The sequence below is a fragment of the Ranitomeya imitator genome, chromosome 6, assembly GCF_032444005.1.
Source record: "Ranitomeya imitator isolate aRanImi1 chromosome 6, aRanImi1.pri, whole genome shotgun sequence".
NCBI lineage: Eukaryota > Metazoa > Chordata > Amphibia > Anura > Dendrobatidae > Ranitomeya > Ranitomeya imitator.
In genome coordinates this window covers 90,179,269-90,198,546 of record NC_091287.1, presented here as the reverse complement: position 1 = coordinate 90,198,546, position 19,278 = coordinate 90,179,269, and the positions used below count along the sequence as shown (strand labels likewise).

Below are 19,278 nucleotides of genomic sequence, written 5' to 3'. Positions count from 1 at the left end.
GGAAAAAAAATTCATTTTTAATTTCACAGTCCAATTGTTTTTATTGTGGGAAAAATCATCTTATTTTCACGGCTCAACAATACAAAATTCTGTGAAACACCTGAGGGCACAACACAACTAGATTACTTCCTTGAGGGGGCTAGTTTCCAAAATGGGGTCACTTGTGGGGGGGGGGGTTTTACTGTTTAGACACTCGAACATGCTGCAACATGGTGGCCACTTTGATTCCAGGCAATTTTGCATTCAAAAAGTCAAACTGCACTCCTTCCCTACCGAGCAGCCAGTTGCCCCTCGTATATGAGGTATCAAAGTACTCGGGAGAAATTGCACAACTAATTTTGGAGGTCCATTTTGTCCTATTACCCTTTAGAAAATAAAAGAGATGTGGGGCTAATATAACATTCCTGTGAAAAAAAAAAGGGGGAAACGTTAATTTTTTTCTTTCCACATTCCTTTAAATCCTGTGAAGAACCTGAAGTTTTTGAGCACTTGAGAGGTGCAGTTTTTAGAATAGGTATATTCTATAAAGTAGATCTCTTAAAATAAAAAAAATAAAAAATTGTTGTAAATTTTGTTGCAAAATGAGAAATTGCTGGTCAACTTTGAAACCTTCTAAATTCCTAACAAAAATTTAAGAAAAAAAAACAAAAACGTAAGCAGATGTAAAGTAGATATGTGGGAAACGTTATTCATTAACCATTATCTTTTATAACAGAGTTAAAGCGAAGCAGGGCCACGCCAGGCAGGCATTACTTATCTGCGCTGCCAACTCTGCCCTTTTATTGCATATCCCATGGATGTGATGTAAATAGATTTTTTCGTGGGACATTCCTTTTAGGGCAGTAAACCATGTATTGCAGGAACCCTTTCTTTCATACATTGTCAGCAAATCAGTTCATATTGGAAAGTCACCAAGCAGCTGCTAATGTGAGCAAACAAACGGACATCAGCAGCCATAATGCCAGGTTAACTCATTAGCTAGGCGCTAATGGATGTGTACATGAGAGGATGTGCAGAGCTGTCAGTCCTCTTCCCAGTATAAAGCAGAAGTGGTGTCAGGGATTCTCAGAATTACCAAGAGAATGGTATAAATAGCAATCCAAGAATGCAGCATTGATAATAAGCCTGCTGGAAATCCAGTATAATGTGGGCTTGTGTTTGCAGAACCAGGTGGCCACTGAAGATCATGGTTTGGGCCATACTAGTATTGGGAATATACATTAATATTTTCATCCACTATTAAGAAAAAAATTATGTGTCCTCTTCAGACAAGGTTGGGTTAATGCCTACCACATACATGTTAAATGTTGTGAAATGAAAACTGAACGCGGCTCAAGAGGTTTTTCACAATCGCTGGTTTTCCATATTGACTTCCTGGTCAAAATGACAGAGGGCTTGTCTGATTGGCAGACCACCCCTGTTTATTGTGTAAGCATATTGGAAGGACCAGTTGTGTGTTTGGTGGTCTCCCGACTACCAGGCAATACTGAGGGCTTCAAGAGAGAGGTGTTTGGTCAAAAGCTACTCGTATGACAGTAAACCAAATTTATGGACACTTGAAAAGGTTTATTGGACCTCCAGTGATTCCAAGATCTCGGATCTACAGCACAGTCTTTCACATGCTCGGCCTCCGCACCATTCATTGTGTATGGGACTGCTGGAGAAAGACGAGCGCTGTGCTCATACTTCCGGCAGTCCCAGTGACAATGAATGGAGTGGAGGCTGAGCATGCGCACCTCTGCGCCATTGAAGACACGATAGCTGAGCCCCTCGATCACCGAATGTCCCAGTGGTCGGACTCCCTGCAATCAGCAGTTTCTCTTATCCTTTCAAAAGATTTTTTTTTTTTTTTTGATTGTGGGGGGAGGGGAGAATGCGGCTGTCAATCACCGCTATTTAGGCTGTACAATCCTGCCTGAAAGTCCATTATGCTCAATCATCAGCCCCTCCGTGACGCAATTGTGGGGTGCCAATGGGTTGTCTTTGTAGGTGGGGGTCTTATAAAGGCCCCCAACCACTGCCATCTTGGCACTCCTGTGACGTCCTGCCACAAGCCCGGCAAAACATTGGCTGCCTGAAGTCACCACTAGGTGGAGCTCTTTTTGGTGTACAATTGTAACTGATCACAACGTGAGCTCCGTACAGCTGCAATCACAGGTTATTTAGCTTGTAGTGTAAGCTCGCTTTATTGGAAAAATTATAGACTTTCTGCAATAAAAAAATTAAATAAGAGCAATTTTAACAGAACCCGTCCATGCGATTTACCCTATAAAGCATTTGAACTCCTTATCAGCTTCCGGTTAACGTTTTTACTGACCCCTTTATTACGTAATTTTTGTTGTCTGTCTAAATTTTGTTTAATGTTGCACGCTTGTACCCGGACTAGTCCTGAGCGTCATCACTCATCGCGGCAGTTTGGTGGCATCACATCCCCAGCAGTGATGGAGATAGCAGCACATGCAGGAGAGGTGGAGAATAAGACTTTCTGATCATGCTGGCGTCCATCACTCTGCGGTGGGAGTGAGACCACCAGACTACAGTGACTAGTAGAATAAAGGATCAATATAAACCATTACCATGGAGCCTTGTACATTATCGGCATCAATCCTACACAGGCTGCACATGGAGCGAGCGGGTTCGAGCCAAAGCTTAGTCATATAGGGGACTCGGGCCCCTAACACCCCCATCCCTGGAGCAGACATTACTGGACGCCATGTTAATTGCAAACAGCACAAATATTAGAAACTAGATGGTGGCCCGATTCTAACGCATCGGGTATTCTAGAATATGCATGTCCTCGTAGTATATTGCACAGCCCACGTAGTATACTGCACAGCCCACGTAGTATACTGCACAGCCCACGTAGTATACTGCCCAGCCACGTAGTATATTGCCCAGCCACGTAGTATACAGCACAGAGCCACGTAGTATATTGCCCAGCCACGTAGTATACAGCACAGAGCCACATAGTATCCTGCCCAGCCACATATGTAACAGGTTAAAAAATAAAAAAGAAACATATACTCACCTTCCGAGGGCCCCTTGAAGTCCTGGCGCCTGTGTGCGGTGCACGCGGCAGCTTCCGGTCCCAGGGTTGGTATGAGCGCAGGACCTGTGAGGACGTCGCGGTCACATGACCGTGACATCACAGCAGGTCCTTCTCGCATTGCATCCAGAACCTGCCGCTTGCACTGCCGAGGACAGCGCCACATCGGAGGGTGAGAATAACTTTTTTTTTTATTATTATTTGTAACATTAGATCTTTTTACTATTGATGCTGCAGCATCAATACTGTGGCAATGGCTGTGGCCGTCGCTGATTGGTCGTGGCAATGGTCACGGGCGTTTTGCCACGACCAATCAGCGACATGGATTCCATGACCAATGAATATCCGTTACAGACAGACAGACAGAAGGACAGACGGAAGTGACCCTTAGACAATTATATAGTAGATTAGATGGTGGCCCAATTCTAACACATCGGGTAGTCTAGAATATGCATGTCCACGTAGTATATTGCCCAGTGACGTAGTATATTGTCCAGTGACGTAGTATACTGCCCAGTGACGTAGTATACTGCCCAGTGACGTAGTATACTGCCCAGTGACGTAGTATACAGCGAAGTAGTATATTGCCCAGTTACATAGTATATTGCGCAGCCACGTAGTATATTGCCCAGTGACGTAGTATACAGCACAGAGCCACGTAGTATATTGTCCAGTTACGTAGTATATTGCGCAGCCACATAGTATATTGCCCAGTGTCGTAGTATACAGCACAGAGCCACGTAGTATATTGCACAGCGACGTAGTATACAGCAGAGCCACGTAGTATACAGCAGAGCCACGTAGTATATTGCACAGCGACGTAGTATACAGCAGAGCCACGTAGTATATCGCACAGCGACGTAGTATACAGCAGAGCCACGTAGTATATCGCACAACGACGTAGTATACAGCAGAGCCACGTAGTATATCGCACAGCGACGTAGTATACAGCACAGAGCCACGTAGTATATCGCACAGCGACGTAGTACACAGCAGAGCCACGTAGTATATCGCACAGCGACGTAGTATACAGCAGAGCCACGTAGTATATCGCACAGCGACGTTTGTCACGGGTTAAAAAAAACAAAAACATATACTCACCTTTCCGAGGGCCCCTTGTAGTCCACGGCAGCTTCCAGTCCCATGGTTGGTATGAGCGCAGGGCCTGTGATGACGTCGTGGTCACATGACCATGACGTCATGGCAGGTCTTTCTCCCATACCATCTTTGCCACCGGAACCTGCAACGGAAGATGGCGGCAGGCGCGAGCGGCTCAGCGGACTACAGAGGGTGAGTATAGCAGGTTTTTTTTTTTTTTTTAATTATTTCTAACATTACATTTTTTACTATTGATGCTGCATAGGCAGCGTCAATAGTAAAAAGTTGGGGTCACACAGGGTTAATAGCGGCGGTAACGGAGTGCGTTACCCGTGGCATAACGCGGTCCGTTACCGCCGGCATTAACCCTGTGTTAGCGGTGACTGGAGGGGAGTATGGAGCGGGCGCCGGCAACTGACTGTGGGGAGTAAGGAGCGGCCATTTTCTTCCGGACTGTGCCCGTCGCTGATTGGTTGTAGCAGCCATGACAGGCAGCTGGCGAGACCAATCAGCGAATGAATAAAGGTGACAGAAGGACAGACAGACGGAAGTGACCCTTAGACAATTATATAGTAGATTTTGCTAATTATCAATGGGGGTTGAATCTTTTTGATGGCAATTGTGCCCCCCTGCTGAGACCCCTCTACTACACGTGTATGTGATCAGCTTGTAGGGGGCTTCTGACCACCAGGCTGAGAAATGGAGCCACAGACGGCAATAATTGGCTCATGGAAGCTTTTTCATTGCCTTTTCGGATTTTGGCTACCGTGGCGGCTTCTTACAGAACACTGTGTGCTTTATAAATCCACAGCAGAAGCCTCAGTCTGCAGTGCAGGGGCTCGCTCTGCTCATGGCTGGTGTCCCCCCCCCGCGAAAAGACCACCCGACGTACTTACCAGCCTGTCACCCTGCAGCCAAAGCCGGCAATGACACTGTCACGTGATGAGCACGGCTCACACACTACACCACGCCCCCCTACCGGCATTCGCACATTCCGGAAATGACCGCCGGGTGTCTGTTGGGTTGTACCACTGACAACTGATGCGGGGGTGAGGTGCGATCATGATGGCGGCGTCTTATGAGCGGCTTTCTTTTCCATGCATTGTAGCAGCTCCTGACGTTTTTCCATCCTGACCTGAACTGTGTTCACATTATCGTTTCTGTTCCTTTGTAACCCTTAAACTCCTGCCACACTTTGCTCCCTAGTGCTTTGTAAAGGTGGATAAAATGCTCGTGGACTTGGCCTCCACTGATTTTGTGAATTTAATTTCACGATTTTTTTAAAGCACAGTGGTGTAAAAAAAAAAAAAAGCGAAAACATGCCGCAAAGTTTTTTTACGGTGCCGTCCCCACACTCATGAATAGCATAGTTTTGGACGCAGATTATTTCCGCTGCGTTCTCATTACCGCACTTGTTTGTCCGTACACGCGGATCCACCATATGTAATGACGTGTGATTGGCCAAGGTCCGCAGTGGAGACCGGGGCCTCGGCTACAGATAACGGCCATGCTGCGGCTCGTAACACACAGCGTCATATAGAGGCCCAGCGGACATTTCTATAAACCCCATCCACTGTGCTTGTACGTACAACGCAGCACAGGTGAGCTGTGCCCATAACGCTGATATTCCGGATCGTGGGCACGCAGCCTAATAAGAGCAATGTGTGACCCTGCCAGTAAGTAAGCGCTCCTCCTCCTCACATCATAGTTTGTATCCTCTTGATGTATTGCACTCTTCATATTATACAGCATTGTGTACTTACAATTGCTCATTTTGCCTTTCTACCCTGATAATTCTCTTCTCTGCGGTCTGTCCCCTGAGGAAGCCCACACAAAATGTGACTCAGGGCTGCAGACATTTCATACAGGGACATAGTCTCACTTGGGCGAGAAATGGTAATATTTTGCTTCTTGTTTTAATTAGGTCTAATTATTAAGATTTCTGTTATAAGGGTTGCCCAGTCCAAACCGCTAAGGCTAGGTTCACATTGCGTTAGTGGGTGTCCGCTAACGGACTCCGTTACATGGTGCAACTGTCGCAATTAACGCTATGTAACAGATCTGTTAGCACACCCATTGACTGCAATGTGCTAACGGATCGCAAACGTATGCCCTTTTTGGCATGCGTCTGCGATGTGCCGTTATTTTCGGACGGACCTCGAACGCTGCTTGCCGCGTTCAGGGTCCATTCCTCGCTAGCGCAGATCGGACATCTGCGCTAGCGGGATTGCCAAACGCAATCCCTTTTTGGACATTGCGTTAGCGCAATCAGTTAGCGTATCCGCTAAACGGATCGCACTAACGCAATGTGAACCTAGCCTAAGTCTGCATTCACTTTGTGTGACTGAAGACTTATGAATCCCCCTCAGACCACACACTCAGAGCCGTGGAAATTCGTCAGTCAGTTTCTGACCCAGGACCGGAGGGTGTGTATGTGTTGGGCCAAATTCACACTAGCAGTATTTGGTCAGTATTTTACATCAGTATTTGTAAGCCAAAACCAGGAGTGGGTGATAAATACAGAAGTGGTGACGTGTTTCTATTATACTTTTCCTCTAATTGTTCCACTCGTGGTGTTGGCTTACAAATACTGACATAAAATACTGACGTGTGACCGTGGCCTTGCTTTCATACACTTGTATGGAGCGCTGCTGCTCCCAGCCTAGTGACGCGGCCGGTCAGTGGTCACAGCCAACTAGAGGATGCAGCCTCGCTCAATACAAGTGTATGGACTGAGGCCATGCCCACTGCCCGGGAGTATGTGTAACTCATACATACCCTCCATTCCCAGGTCAGAAACCAGTGTAGCCCCGCAGTGCGCCCGCTGGGGATGATCCATAATCTGTCCACAGGGTGACTGCAGTTCTCGATTTGAATCCGACAAACCCTTTATCATGTTTTTTTGGAGTCATAATTGCACTTTTTACAGATACATTCTACCTCATGGATCTATTTAGCAGTATTTCTTATTGCCACCACGATACTATTATTGCCCGAGTTGTATGCTGTTGTCGGCTTTCTGATCCATCACCGTTGACCTGTTTACTACTTTTTTTTTTCAACACATTTTGTAATTTTTAACGTGGCTGTAGTGAAGCTGGTTTTCCAAGAGACTATAGATGTCCAGACTACGGGTATGTGCACACATAGAATGGAGCTCTGCGGATTTTAGAAATGCGCAGGTAAAAGGCACTGCATTTTACCTGCGGATTTACCGCGGTTTTTGTGCAGATTCCTATTGTGGCGCAGGTGTAAACCGCAGCGGAATCCGCACAAAGAATTGACATTCTGCGGAATGTAACCCGCAGCGTTTCCATGCGTTTTTTTTCGCAGCATGGGCACTGCGGATTGCGGTTTCCGTTGTACTGTAAACTCATGGAAAGCTGCTGTGGACCCGCAGCTGCAGATCCGCAGCAAAAGTCGCAACGTGTGCACATAGCCTAAACGTTCCCTCCACTCCTCAGACAAGCGCAGGACTGGGTGTAATCTATGGAGTTTTCTGTCATTCCTTGTAAAACAGAAAGATTCTCAGACTGATGCAAAACAAATATCAGAAGATGGTGAGGGATGGAAGGGGGAAAAAAAAACCCAAAAAAACCTAGAACGGTCATTTTTGCGTAATACCAAGATTTACATAAATTGTGAAAACCCATCAGACTACTGCAGCCAGGAATCACTGTATCCAACCCTCGCACAACCGCTTTATCCCCTCCCTTCATGATCGAGACCAATTTTAGTTTTTCCCTCCTTTCCCCAGAGCCATAACTTTATTTTTTCTGTCCACAGACACGAGGGTTTGTTTTTTGCAGGATGAATTGTACTTTTAAATACGGTAATACAGTTCATTTTACCAGTGTACGGAAAGACGGGGAAAAAAAAATTCAAGTGAGAACAAAAACAAAAAAAAAAACACTGACTTGTGGGAATTGTGCTTAGTGGGTGTACATTATTGTAAAAATTACCTCGATATGATTCTGCTCATTGGTACGATTACAGAGATACCAAACTTCCAGTTTCTTCATTATTTTAGTCTCAATATATTTATTTAACCGCTTACCGGCATCGGACGTACTATACCGTCCGATGTCGGCTCCCCTGCTTTGATGCAGGGCTCCGCGGTGAGCCCGCACCAAAGCCGGGACATGTCAGCTGTTTTGAACAGCTGACATGTGCCCGTAATAGGTGCGGGCAGAATCGCGATCTGCCCGCACCTATTAACTAGTTAAATGCCGCTGTCAAACGCAGACAGCGGCATTTAACTACCGCTTCCGGCCGGGCGGCCGGAAATGACGTCATCGCCGACCCCCGTCACATGTCCGGGGGTCGGCGATGCGTCTCCATTGTAGCCATAGAGGTCCTTGAGACCTCTATGGTTACTGATTGCCCGTCGCTGTGAGCGCCACCCTGTGGTCGGCGCTCACAGCACACGTGCAATTCTGCTACATAGCAGCGATCAGCAGATCGCTGCTATGTAGCAGAGCCGATCGGCTTGTGCCTGCTTCTAGCCTCTCATGGAGGCTATTGAAGCATGGCAAAAGTTAAAAAAAAAAGTTTAAAAAAATGTGAAAAAAATAAAAAAAACATAAAAGTTTAAATCACCCCCCTTTCGCCCCAATCAAAATAAATCAATAAAAAAAATATCAAATCTACGCATATTTGGTATCGCCGCGCTCAGAATTGCCCGATCTATCAAATAAAAAAAAGTATTAACCTTATCGCTAAACAGCGTAGCGGGAAAAAAACTCGAAACGCCAGAATTACGTTTTTTTGGTCGCCGCGACATTGCATTAAAATGCAATAACGGGCGATCAAAAGAACGTATCTGCACCGAAATGCTATCATTAAAAACGTCATCTCGGCACGCAAAAAATAAGCCCTCAACCGACCCCAGATCACGAAAAATGGAGACGCTACGAGTATCGGAAAATGGCGCAATTTTTTTTTTTTTTTTTTTTTTTTAGCAAAGTTTGGAATTTTTTTTCACCACTTAGATAAAAAATAACCTAGTCATGTTTGGTGTCTATGAACTCGTAATGACCTGGAGAATCATAATGGCAAATCATTTTTAGCATTTAGTGAACCTAGCAAAAAAGCCAAACAAAAAACCAATGTGGGATTGCACTTTTTTTGCAATTTCACCGCACTTGGAATTTTTTTCCCGTTTTCTAGTACACGACATGCTAAAACCAATGATGTCGTTCAAAAGTACAACTCGTCCCGCAAAAAATAAGCCCTTACATGGCCAAATTGACGGAAAAATAAAAAAGTTATGGCTCTGGGAAGGAGGGGAGCGAAAAACGAACACGGAAAAACGAAAAATCCCCTGGTCATGAAGGGGTTAAAGTTTTAAACACAACCAAAGCTGAACAAACTTCTGTACAGAAGAGAAATGTGCATCAATAAAAAAGAAAAATATGATTGTTTTGTACAAATAATCAGCTTTAGAGGGGGCAAACGAAACGTACAAAGACCCATAGACAATACAGAGAAACAAAGGATAAATACATCAGGGAGGGGGGCATCAAATCAGTCATCAAACAAGCAATAGTTTTAACATAACAGGAGAAATTGCTCATATAGGTCAGAACCTAAAGGACCCAGTAGTCTGGTTAGCCATTATCAGATATGATCTAAGTCTAGCGAGCATTAGAGGGGTACCAAAATTTATGACATTGTAAATAAATTGTAGGGAAATTAATCCCACCAAGATAACCTCGTCCCCAGACCGCCAAATCACACACGTTCACATCAAGGGGAGATCCTGAGAGCTTGGGTCAGTTGAGCGACAGAATCGAAGTCAATCCAGGGGTTCCAAGTCCGGAAAAAAGTGTTCCACTCAACATTCCTGGTAGCTTGGATGCGTTCATGAAGTAGAATCGAGTTTATTCTGTCTTTAACTAGCGAAATGAAAAGTGTCGTGGTTCTCCATCTGGCCGCCATGTGAATTTTCGTGGCCATACATATAATGGTCACGAGTTTATGTAGACTTTTGGAGAAGCCGGGATACTTTGCTCCCAGTAGGAAAACTGAAGGGTCCATGGAGATTGTTTTACCATAAATCTGGTCAATAATCAACTTAACCTCTCGCCACAGGGTCTCGACAATAGGACAGCTCCACCATATGTGTAACATGTCTCCTAAAGCATTACAACCTCTAAAGCAATTGTTGGGTACGTGTGGGTGGATGGCATGAAGTCTCGCTGGGACGTAGTATGCTCTGTGGAGAACTTTAATCGACGTTTATGCTAACGAGGCCTGATGACTGCCCTTTGTTAGTGTATCGCAAGACATGTGCAATTTCTCTGTAGGTAGTACAAGGCCTAAATCTTCCATTGTAGCATAAATTTTAACTTCTCTTTAGTGCGGGGTGTATTAAGGGCAGAGTATACTAAGGAGATCAATCCCCTCCCCATGGGGTCATGCAGGCACCTATTCTCAAACCCAGATGCAAGAAATAGGGTCCCATGTGGCACGATATGTTTAGCGAAGTGAAGGACTTGATTTATACGGAGAGCTTCCCTAAATGGTGGTTCATGTTTCTAAATGAATTCTTGTCTAGTGAGTAAAACATTGAATGGGGAGCAGAGGTGCTTCAATGTAGTGATATCTTTCAAGATCCACCAGGAAAAAAGAGAGCGCTCTAGGCAGAATGGGCCAAAGGCTCCATGGCTAGGGCGAACAACGTTGGCGATAATGGGCATCCCTGACGTGTACCTCGCTGTATGGTTATAGGGGAGGGTCTGGTAGTTGGGAGCTTAAGGTATGCAGTTGGATTATCATAGATTAGCTGGAGACATGAGATCAATTTTTGAGGAAAGCCGAATTTAGTTAAAACCGAAAAAAGGTATGGCCAGGAGAGTGAATCGAAAGCTTTTTCAATGTCTAAGGCTTACATCATGAGTGGTTTGTGCGAATGATTTGCTGAGTGGATAATATTAAGGTTTCTCCTTATGTTATTAGGACCTTGCCTCAAGGGTATGAAGCCCACTTGGTCCTGGTGTATCAATGAGGGAAGAAGCTTATTGAGTCTATCGTTAATAATTGATGTAAATATTTTGAGATCGACATTTAGTAATGAAATGGGTCTATAGTTTTTAACTAGTAAGTAGTCTCTCTATGGTTTGGGAATGACCGTCACGTGGGCTGTATAGAACTCGGGGGGCATTTGGGAGCCGTTTAAAAGGGCATTGCAGAAGGTTTTAATGTGGGGTGTTAATAGATTGTTAAATTTTTTATAGTACACAGCAGTGAGTCCATCCGGGCCAGGGGCTTTTCCTGTTTTTAGTTTTTTGATCACTAAATCTATTTCTTCAGTTAGAATTTCTGATTGGAGCTGCTGAGATATTGGCTCTGAGATGTTGGGAAAGGATATATCCTGTAAGAATGCTTGTAGAAGGTGCGGGGGGGGGGGGTGTTTTGGGAGAGGAGTAAAGTTTTTGATAGAACTCATAAAATGCTTTATAAATGGTCTCTGGGTGGGCTGATGCGTGTCCCGCAGGATCTCTAATAGAGGGTGTAGAGGTAACGAGTTGTCTTGATCGTAATTGGCGGGCAAGCATTTTGGAGGGTTTATTTGCCTGCTTGTAAAAAGTAGCTCGAGTCCAAGCAAGAGCTTTTTCCGTTTTGGTGGTTAAGACTGCATCTAATTGTAGTTTGACGTCGTGTATTTGTTTGATTAGGTAACGGGATGTAGACATCTGGTTTGCCTGTTCAAGTTTAAATAATTTTGTTTCCAACCTGTTTAGGAGATCAGATCTGTTTTTTTTTCTTAGTAGATGCTATTTTAATTAGTGTGCCAGTGATATATTTTTTATGAGCTAACCAGACATTCCCAGGTGAGGATTCCTCAGTAACATTGGTTTGGAAAAAGAGTTTCAATTCCTCCACAATTTGAGAGGATATCATAGGGTCAGCTAGAAGGGACTCATTTAGCCGCCATCTAAAAAGATTGGATGTAACAATATCAAATTTAAAAACGGATCATGGTCGGACCATGATGATGGGACATGACGCGAAAACAAAACAGTTGGGAGAGAGTTTGCCACAGTAATTTGGAGGTCTATTCGGGAGTACGATCCATGAACTGGAGAAAAGTATGTGTACCCTCTCGTGGGCCCATTAATTTCTCTCCAAATATCTACCAGCCGGTTATCATTCATTATGCGAAGGATTTTTTTCCTATCCGTCTTCGAGATGTCCGAACGTTTTAACGAACTGCTATCTAGGACAGGGTTTAGGGTGAAATTGTAGTCACCGCACCAGATCAGATGGTGGTAGGGGATTGTGGAGAGTTTAGAAAGAATTGTTTTGAAAACCGATAATTGAGTGGTGGCAGGAAGGTAACTGTTTACAATACAGAGATTATGGCCTTGTAGTGTCCCTTGTAAAATTAAGAATCTACCCTCTGGGTCTGAATAGGAGTTGGTTAAGTGGTATGGGAAGTTATTTTTGAGAAATATGGCTACACCCCTAGTTTTGTGGTCCCAAGAGGCCAAGAAGAAACGGGAGTAGTTAGAGTCAAAATATTTGGGGAAAGAGGTGTTAGAAAAATGGGTTTCTTGCAGGCACAAGATGTCTGGTTTGGATTTGTGATAGTCTAAAAAGGCTTTTTTCCTTTTTATCGGTGAATTGAGCCCTCTAACATTGTGAGATAGAACTCTACACATGGCTAACTAAATAATTACCGCTTACAATCCAGAAGTCTCGAGCACTTCTCTGACCAGACCAGAAAGGCCACCTGTGTTGGTGCTGACGAGATGAACAGCTTTGTGCAGCTCTAAAAGGAGACAATAGGGAAGGCACAAAACGAGGGGAAACACAGACATATAACACATAAAATGCAAAGACTTGGGTCAAAAGCCCAAAGAGTGTGGTGACCCAGAGATTCAGCTCACCTACATGGTGAGCTGCAGCATGTGCTACATGTTCACAGATCGACCAGAAGAAGAATCCAATTTCACCTGTCAGAAGTGTAGACTAGTGGCCCTTTTAGAAGAAAAGGTGCGGGGTCTGGAAGAAAGAATAGCAACTTTGAAACTCATCAAAGAGAATGAAGACTTTCTAGACAGAACAGAAGCATCTCTACTGGTCACAGAAGGTGCAAAAAGTGTCAGAGAACCTCCAAAAGCAGATGAGTGGAAGCATGTGACCAAAAGAAGCAAGAAGACCATGGAGAAATCACCAACCACACAACTGAAGAACCGATATCAAATCTTTGTAGAGGATGAAGATGGCACACCTAAGAATGAAGCAATACCAGCAAGCAAAAAAGAAAAGGGCACACAGCAACAAGTGACAGCAAAAAGTACAGCCAAGAAGCAACGAAGAGTGGTGGTGGTGGGAGACTCACTACTGAGAGGCACCGAAGCAGCCATCTGCAGACCGGACATAACTGCAAGAGAAGTATGCTGCCTTCCAGGTGCGATGATCAAGGATGTGACCGATAGGATACCAAAGCTCTTCAGCTCCAAGGACGTCCACCCATTTCTTCTGATACATGTTGGCACCAATGACACGGCAAGGAAGGACCTACCGACAATCTGCAAGGACTTTGAAGAGTTGGGGAAGAAAGTAAAGGAACTGGATGCACAGGTAGTTTTTTCTTCTATCCTTCCAGTAGACGGGCATGGCACCAGGAGATGGAACAGGATCCTTGATGCAAACAACTGGCTAAGACGATGGTGCAGACAACAAGGATTTGGATTCCTGGACCACGGTGTGAATTACTGGTATGATGGACTCCTCGCCAGAGACGGACTACACCTCAACAAACCTGGGAAACACACATTCGCCAGAAGACTCGCTACACTCATCAGGAGGGCGGTAAACTAGAAGAAGAGGGGACGGGAAGAAAAACATTAGACTCGAACAAAGACGACCCAGGAAAACATACTCAGAAGGGAGGTAAGAACATTTCTAAAACAATCCACAGTGAGGAGATTGGAACAAAACAAAATCCTCTAAACTGCATGCTCGCAAACGCCAGAAGCCTGACAAACAAGATGGAAGAACTAGAAGCAGAAATATCTACAGGTAACTTTGACATAGTGGGAATAACCGAGACATGGTTAGATGAAAGCTATGACTGGGCAGTTAACTTACAGGGTTACAGTCTGTTTAGAAAGGATCGTAAAAATCGGAGAGGAGGAGGGGTTTGTCTCTATGTAAAGTCTTGTCTAAAATCCACTTTAAGGGAGGATATTAGCGAAGGGAATGAGGATGTCGAGTCCATATGGGTTGAAATTCATGGAGGGAAAAATGGTAACAAAATTCTCAATGGGGTCTGTTACAAACCCCCAAATATAACAGAAAGCATGGAAAGTCTACTTCTAAAGCAGATAGATGAAGCTGCAACCCATAATGAGGTCCTGGTTATGGGGGACTTTAACTACCCGGATATTAACTGGGAAACAGAAACCTGTGAAACCCATAAAGGCAACAGGTTTCTGCTAATAACCAAGAAAAATTATCTTTCACAATTGGTGCAGAATCCAACCAGAGGAGCAGCACTTTTAGACCTAATACTATCTAATAGACCTGACAGAATAACAAATCTGCAGGTGGTTGGGCATTTAGGAAATAGCGACCACAATATTGTGCAGTTTCACCTGTCTTTCACTAGGGGGACTTGTCAGGGAGTCACAAAAACATTGAACTTTAGGAAGGCAAAGTTTGAACAGCTTAGAGATGCCCTTAATCTGGTAGACTGGGACAATATCCTCAGAAATGAGAATACAGATAATAAATGGGAAATGTTTAAGAACATCCTAAATAGGCAGTGTAAGCGGTTTATACCTTGTGGGAATAAAAGGACTAGAAATAGGAAAAACCCAATGTGGCTAAACAAAGAAGTAAGACAGGCAATTAACAGTAAAAAGAAAGCATTTGCACTACTAAAGCAGGATGGCACCATTGAAGCTCTAAAAAACTATAGGGAGAAAAATACTTTATCTAAAAAACTAATTAAAGCTGCCAAAAAGGAAACAGAGAAGCACATTGCTAAGGAGAGTAAAACTAATCCCAAACTGTTCTTCAACTATATCAATAGTAAAAGAATAAAAACTGAAAATGTAGGCCCCTTAAAAAATAGTGAGGAAAGAATGGTTGTAGATGACGAGGAAAAAGCTAACATATTAAACACCTTCTTCTCCACGGTATTCACGGTGGAAAATGAAATGCTAGGTGAAATCCCAAGAAACAATGAAAACCCTATATTAAGGGTCACCAATCTAACCCAAGAAGAGGTGCGAAACCGGCTAAATAAGATTAAAATAGATAAATCTCCGGGTCCGGATGGCATACACCCACGAGTACTAAGAGAACTAAGTAATGTAATAGATAAACCATTATTTCTTATTTTTAGTGACTCTATAGCGACAGGGTCTGTTCCGCAGGACTGGCGCATAGCAAATGTGGTGCCAATATTCAAAAAGGGCTCTAAAAGTGAACCTGGAAATTATAGGCCAGTAAGTCTAACCTCTATTGTTGGTAAAATATTTGAAGGGTTTCTGAGGGATGTTATTCTGGATTATCTCAATGAGAATAACTGTTTAACTCCATATCAGCATGGGTTTATGAGAAATCGCTCCTGTCAAACCAATCTAATCAGTTTTTATGAAGAGGTAAGCTATAGACTGGACCAAGGTGAGTCATTGGACGTGGTATATCTCGATTTTTCCAAAGCGTTTGATACCGTGCCGCACAAGAGGTTGGTACACAAAATGAGAATGCTTGGTCTGGGGGAAAATGTGTGTAAATGGGTTAGTAACTGGCTTAGTGATAGAAAGCAGAGGGTGGTTATAAATGGTATAGTCTCTAACTGGGTCGCTGTGACCAGTGGGGTACCACAGGGGTCGGTATTGGGACCTGTTCTCTTCAACATATTCATTAATGATCTGGTAGAAGGTTTACACAGTAAAATATCGATATTTGCAGATGATACAAAACTATGTAAAGCAGTTAATACAAGAGAAGATAGTATTCTGCTACAGATGGATCTGGATAAGTTGGAAACTTGGGCTGAAAGGTGGCAGATGAGGTTTAACAATGATAAATGTAAGGTTATACACATGGGAAGAGGGAATCAATATCACCATTACACACTGAACGGGAAACCACTGGGTAAATCTGACAGGGAGAAGGACTTGGGGATCCTAGTTAATGATAAACTTACCTGGAGCAGCCAGTGCCAGGCAGCAGCTGCCAAGGCAAACAGGATCATGGGGTGCATTAAAAGAGGTCTGGATACACATGATGAGAGCATTATACTGCCTCTGTACAAATCCCTAGTTAGACCGCACATGGAGTACTGTCTCCAGTTTTGGGCACCGGTGCTCAGGAAGGATATAATGGAACTAGAGAGAGTACAAAGGAGGGCAACAAAATTAATAAAGGGGATGGGAGAACTACAATACCCAGATAGATTAGCGAAATTAGGATTATTTAGTCTAGAAAAAAGACGACTGAGGGGCGATCTAATAACCATGTATAAGTATATAAGGGGACAATACAAATATCTCGCTGAGGATCTGTTTATACCAAGGAAGGTGACGGGCACAAGGGGGCATTCTTTGCGTCTGGAGGAGAGAAGGTTTTTCCACCAACATAGAAGAGGATTCTTTACTGTTAGGGCAGTGAGAATCTGGAATTGCTTGCCTGAGGAGGTGGTGATGGCGAACTCAGTCGAGGGGTTCAAGAGAGGCCTGGATGTCTTCCTGGAGCAGAACAATATTGTATCATACAATTATTAGGTTCTGTAGAAGGACGTAGATCTGGGTATTTATTATGATGGAATATAGGCTGAACTGGATGGACAAATGTCTTTTTTCGGCCTTACTAACTATGTTACTATGTTACTATATTAGGGGAAAATCCGGGTATCACCAAGGTTGGGCGACATGTAGAACACCCGATTATCCGACCCTTGCAATAGTGAGCCCTGATAGGGGGGCAGGAGAGGGAAATAAGGGAGGGATAGAAGGGGAAAAAAAAGAGGGGGGAAGGCGGGGGAGGTGTGGGGGGAGTTTGGTAGGATCGGGCTATTGATGTATAACTCGGAACCGGGGGGGGGGATATTTAAAGAAATAATAATAAATAGAAAAAGAAAAAACAGGAGAAGTTGCATATATTTGTAGAGTATCACTGAATTATTGAAATTTAGCATAACTCGTGATGCTCAGTGTTATAACAACAGGTTAACCTGGAAAGACCGACGGGATGGGCCCAGAGGCCAGTCATGTAATACGCGCAGTTTGGCTCCTAGTTTTCGGAGCTGGCTTCCATTCTCTGGCTGGTCTTGATTTCCTTTGTGGCTGAGGTGGTATAACATCAGGAATAGGTATTCCGGCTTGTTCTAAGGCTTTTTTTACCCTCGTCCAGCGAGCGGCAAACATGTAGCTCATTTCCATGGGTGAAAGTTAGTGAGAATGGGTATCCCCAGCGGTACTTGACTTGCGCCGTTTGTAAAGCAGCTGTGACTGGCCTGAGGGCTCTTCTGGAGAGCGTAGCCGGAGCTATATCTGCGTATAGACGCACTGAATCAGGGAGACCAGGTAGTGAGGAAAGAGGCCTTGCTGCATTTAGGATCAGATCTCTGGATTCCTCATAATGCATTTTGAGGACTATGTCCCTCGGGAAATCTGAGGAGCGGGGTCTGCCAAGTGCTCTGTGGATCCTCGTGATGTGTAAAAGCGAACGGTCTATATCTGGCAACAGCGCAGTAAAAAGTGTGGTGGCTGTTTCTTTAAGCGCCATATTAGTTTCAGGCAGACCACGTATGCACACATTTCCCCTGCGGGATCTGTTTTCATAATCCTCGCTCCTTGACTCAAGTTCCATAATGCGGTCAGCATGGTACCTGAGGGTCTCTTGATCCTCCCTCGAGGGCGTCCGCTGTGGCGTCCATCTTCTCCTCCAAGTTTGTTGTACGCGGAGTGATATCCTGCAGCTGGGTGGCGATGGAGTGCATAGCTGCAGTAAGTTCAGAACGGAAGGTTTCCTGGAGAGACTTAGTTAGGGCCGCAGTGGATATGGTGGCTTCCCCCGTCTCATACAGCTCCTCTATGCTCCCATCTACGCTTGGCTGTGAGGAGGCGGCGGGGGCGGGAAGGGAAGGAGACGCGGCGGCCATCTTGCCCGCACTGGCGCTTATCAGGAGCTCGGGTATTGTGCGGTTTGCCGATTGATTTGCGCCTCCCTTCTTAGGCATTGCAGGCCATCAGCTTCCCAGATGTAAGGAGGACCCGTCGGTGTGAAAATCTCCCCGATACCGGCACTGAGAGGGTGAGGTAGGATGTCGGGTTGCGGAGCTCAGCAGAGCATGTCTGACTCCGTGAAGGTCCGCGCATGCGCCCCTTCTTCATTATTTTAATGGTGAAAAAAAAAAAAAAAAAATGGGGTTTGTATCACCATTTAACGACACCTGTAATAATTTTTTTCAGCTGATTGAGCTCATTTTTGGCAAGGCGAGAGAACATTTTTATTGATATAATTTTTGGGATCGACATGAGGATTTGATCACTTGTTACGACATTTTTGTGGTATTGCTACAAGAAAAACAAAATTTTGTCATTCTTAAATTTTTGTTTACAGTGTTTAACAATTGGTTTAATTTTTTTATGTTTTGATCAGACTTTTATGAACTCTGAGAAAAGGGATTTGAACTTTTTCCACTGTATTTGTTAGTCCCCTTAGGGGACTTAAAGGGAACCTGTCAGCAGGTTTGTGCACAGTAACCTACATTGTCAGGTCGGCAACATTATAATGAGTAATAGGATACCTTGGTTCATTAAATCCATCTTGTGGTTGTTGGGAGGTTACTGAGCACAATCCTGCCGACAGGTTCCTTTTAAAGCTGTGCTTGTCTGGACACTTGTGCTATATACAGGAATACCACCGCATCGCTGCATATAGTGAACTAGCTATTGAACCCGCTCTACGCCCGGGTGGTGAGCATTTATATTGGTATATGGTCTCCATCCTGGTATGTGCTGCTCCATCCTGCGTCCCCATCCTGTCATGAGCTGCTCCATCCTGCACCCCCATCCTGACATGTGCTGCTCCATCCTGCGTCCCCATTCTGACATGTGCTGCTCCATCCTGCGTCCCCATCCTGTCATGTGCTGCTCCATCCTGCG

General features: G+C 44.5%; 1 protein-coding gene across 2 annotated transcripts in view; it reads right to left on the bottom strand.

Annotated features, from left to right (window-relative positions):
• SNX10 (sorting nexin 10) overlaps positions 1-5,221 on the bottom strand; it is a 71,442-nt gene extending 66,221 nt beyond the window's left edge. Inside the window, exon 1 of one of the 2 annotated variants that reach the window (XM_069729892.1) lies at positions 5,041-5,221. The gene's annotated coding sequence lies outside the window, so the exon portion shown is untranslated. The remainder of the gene's footprint in view (positions 1-5,040) is intronic. The other variant, XM_069729894.1, reaches the window with a different exon arrangement.
• Between the last annotated feature and the right edge of the window lie 14,057 nt (positions 5,222-19,278).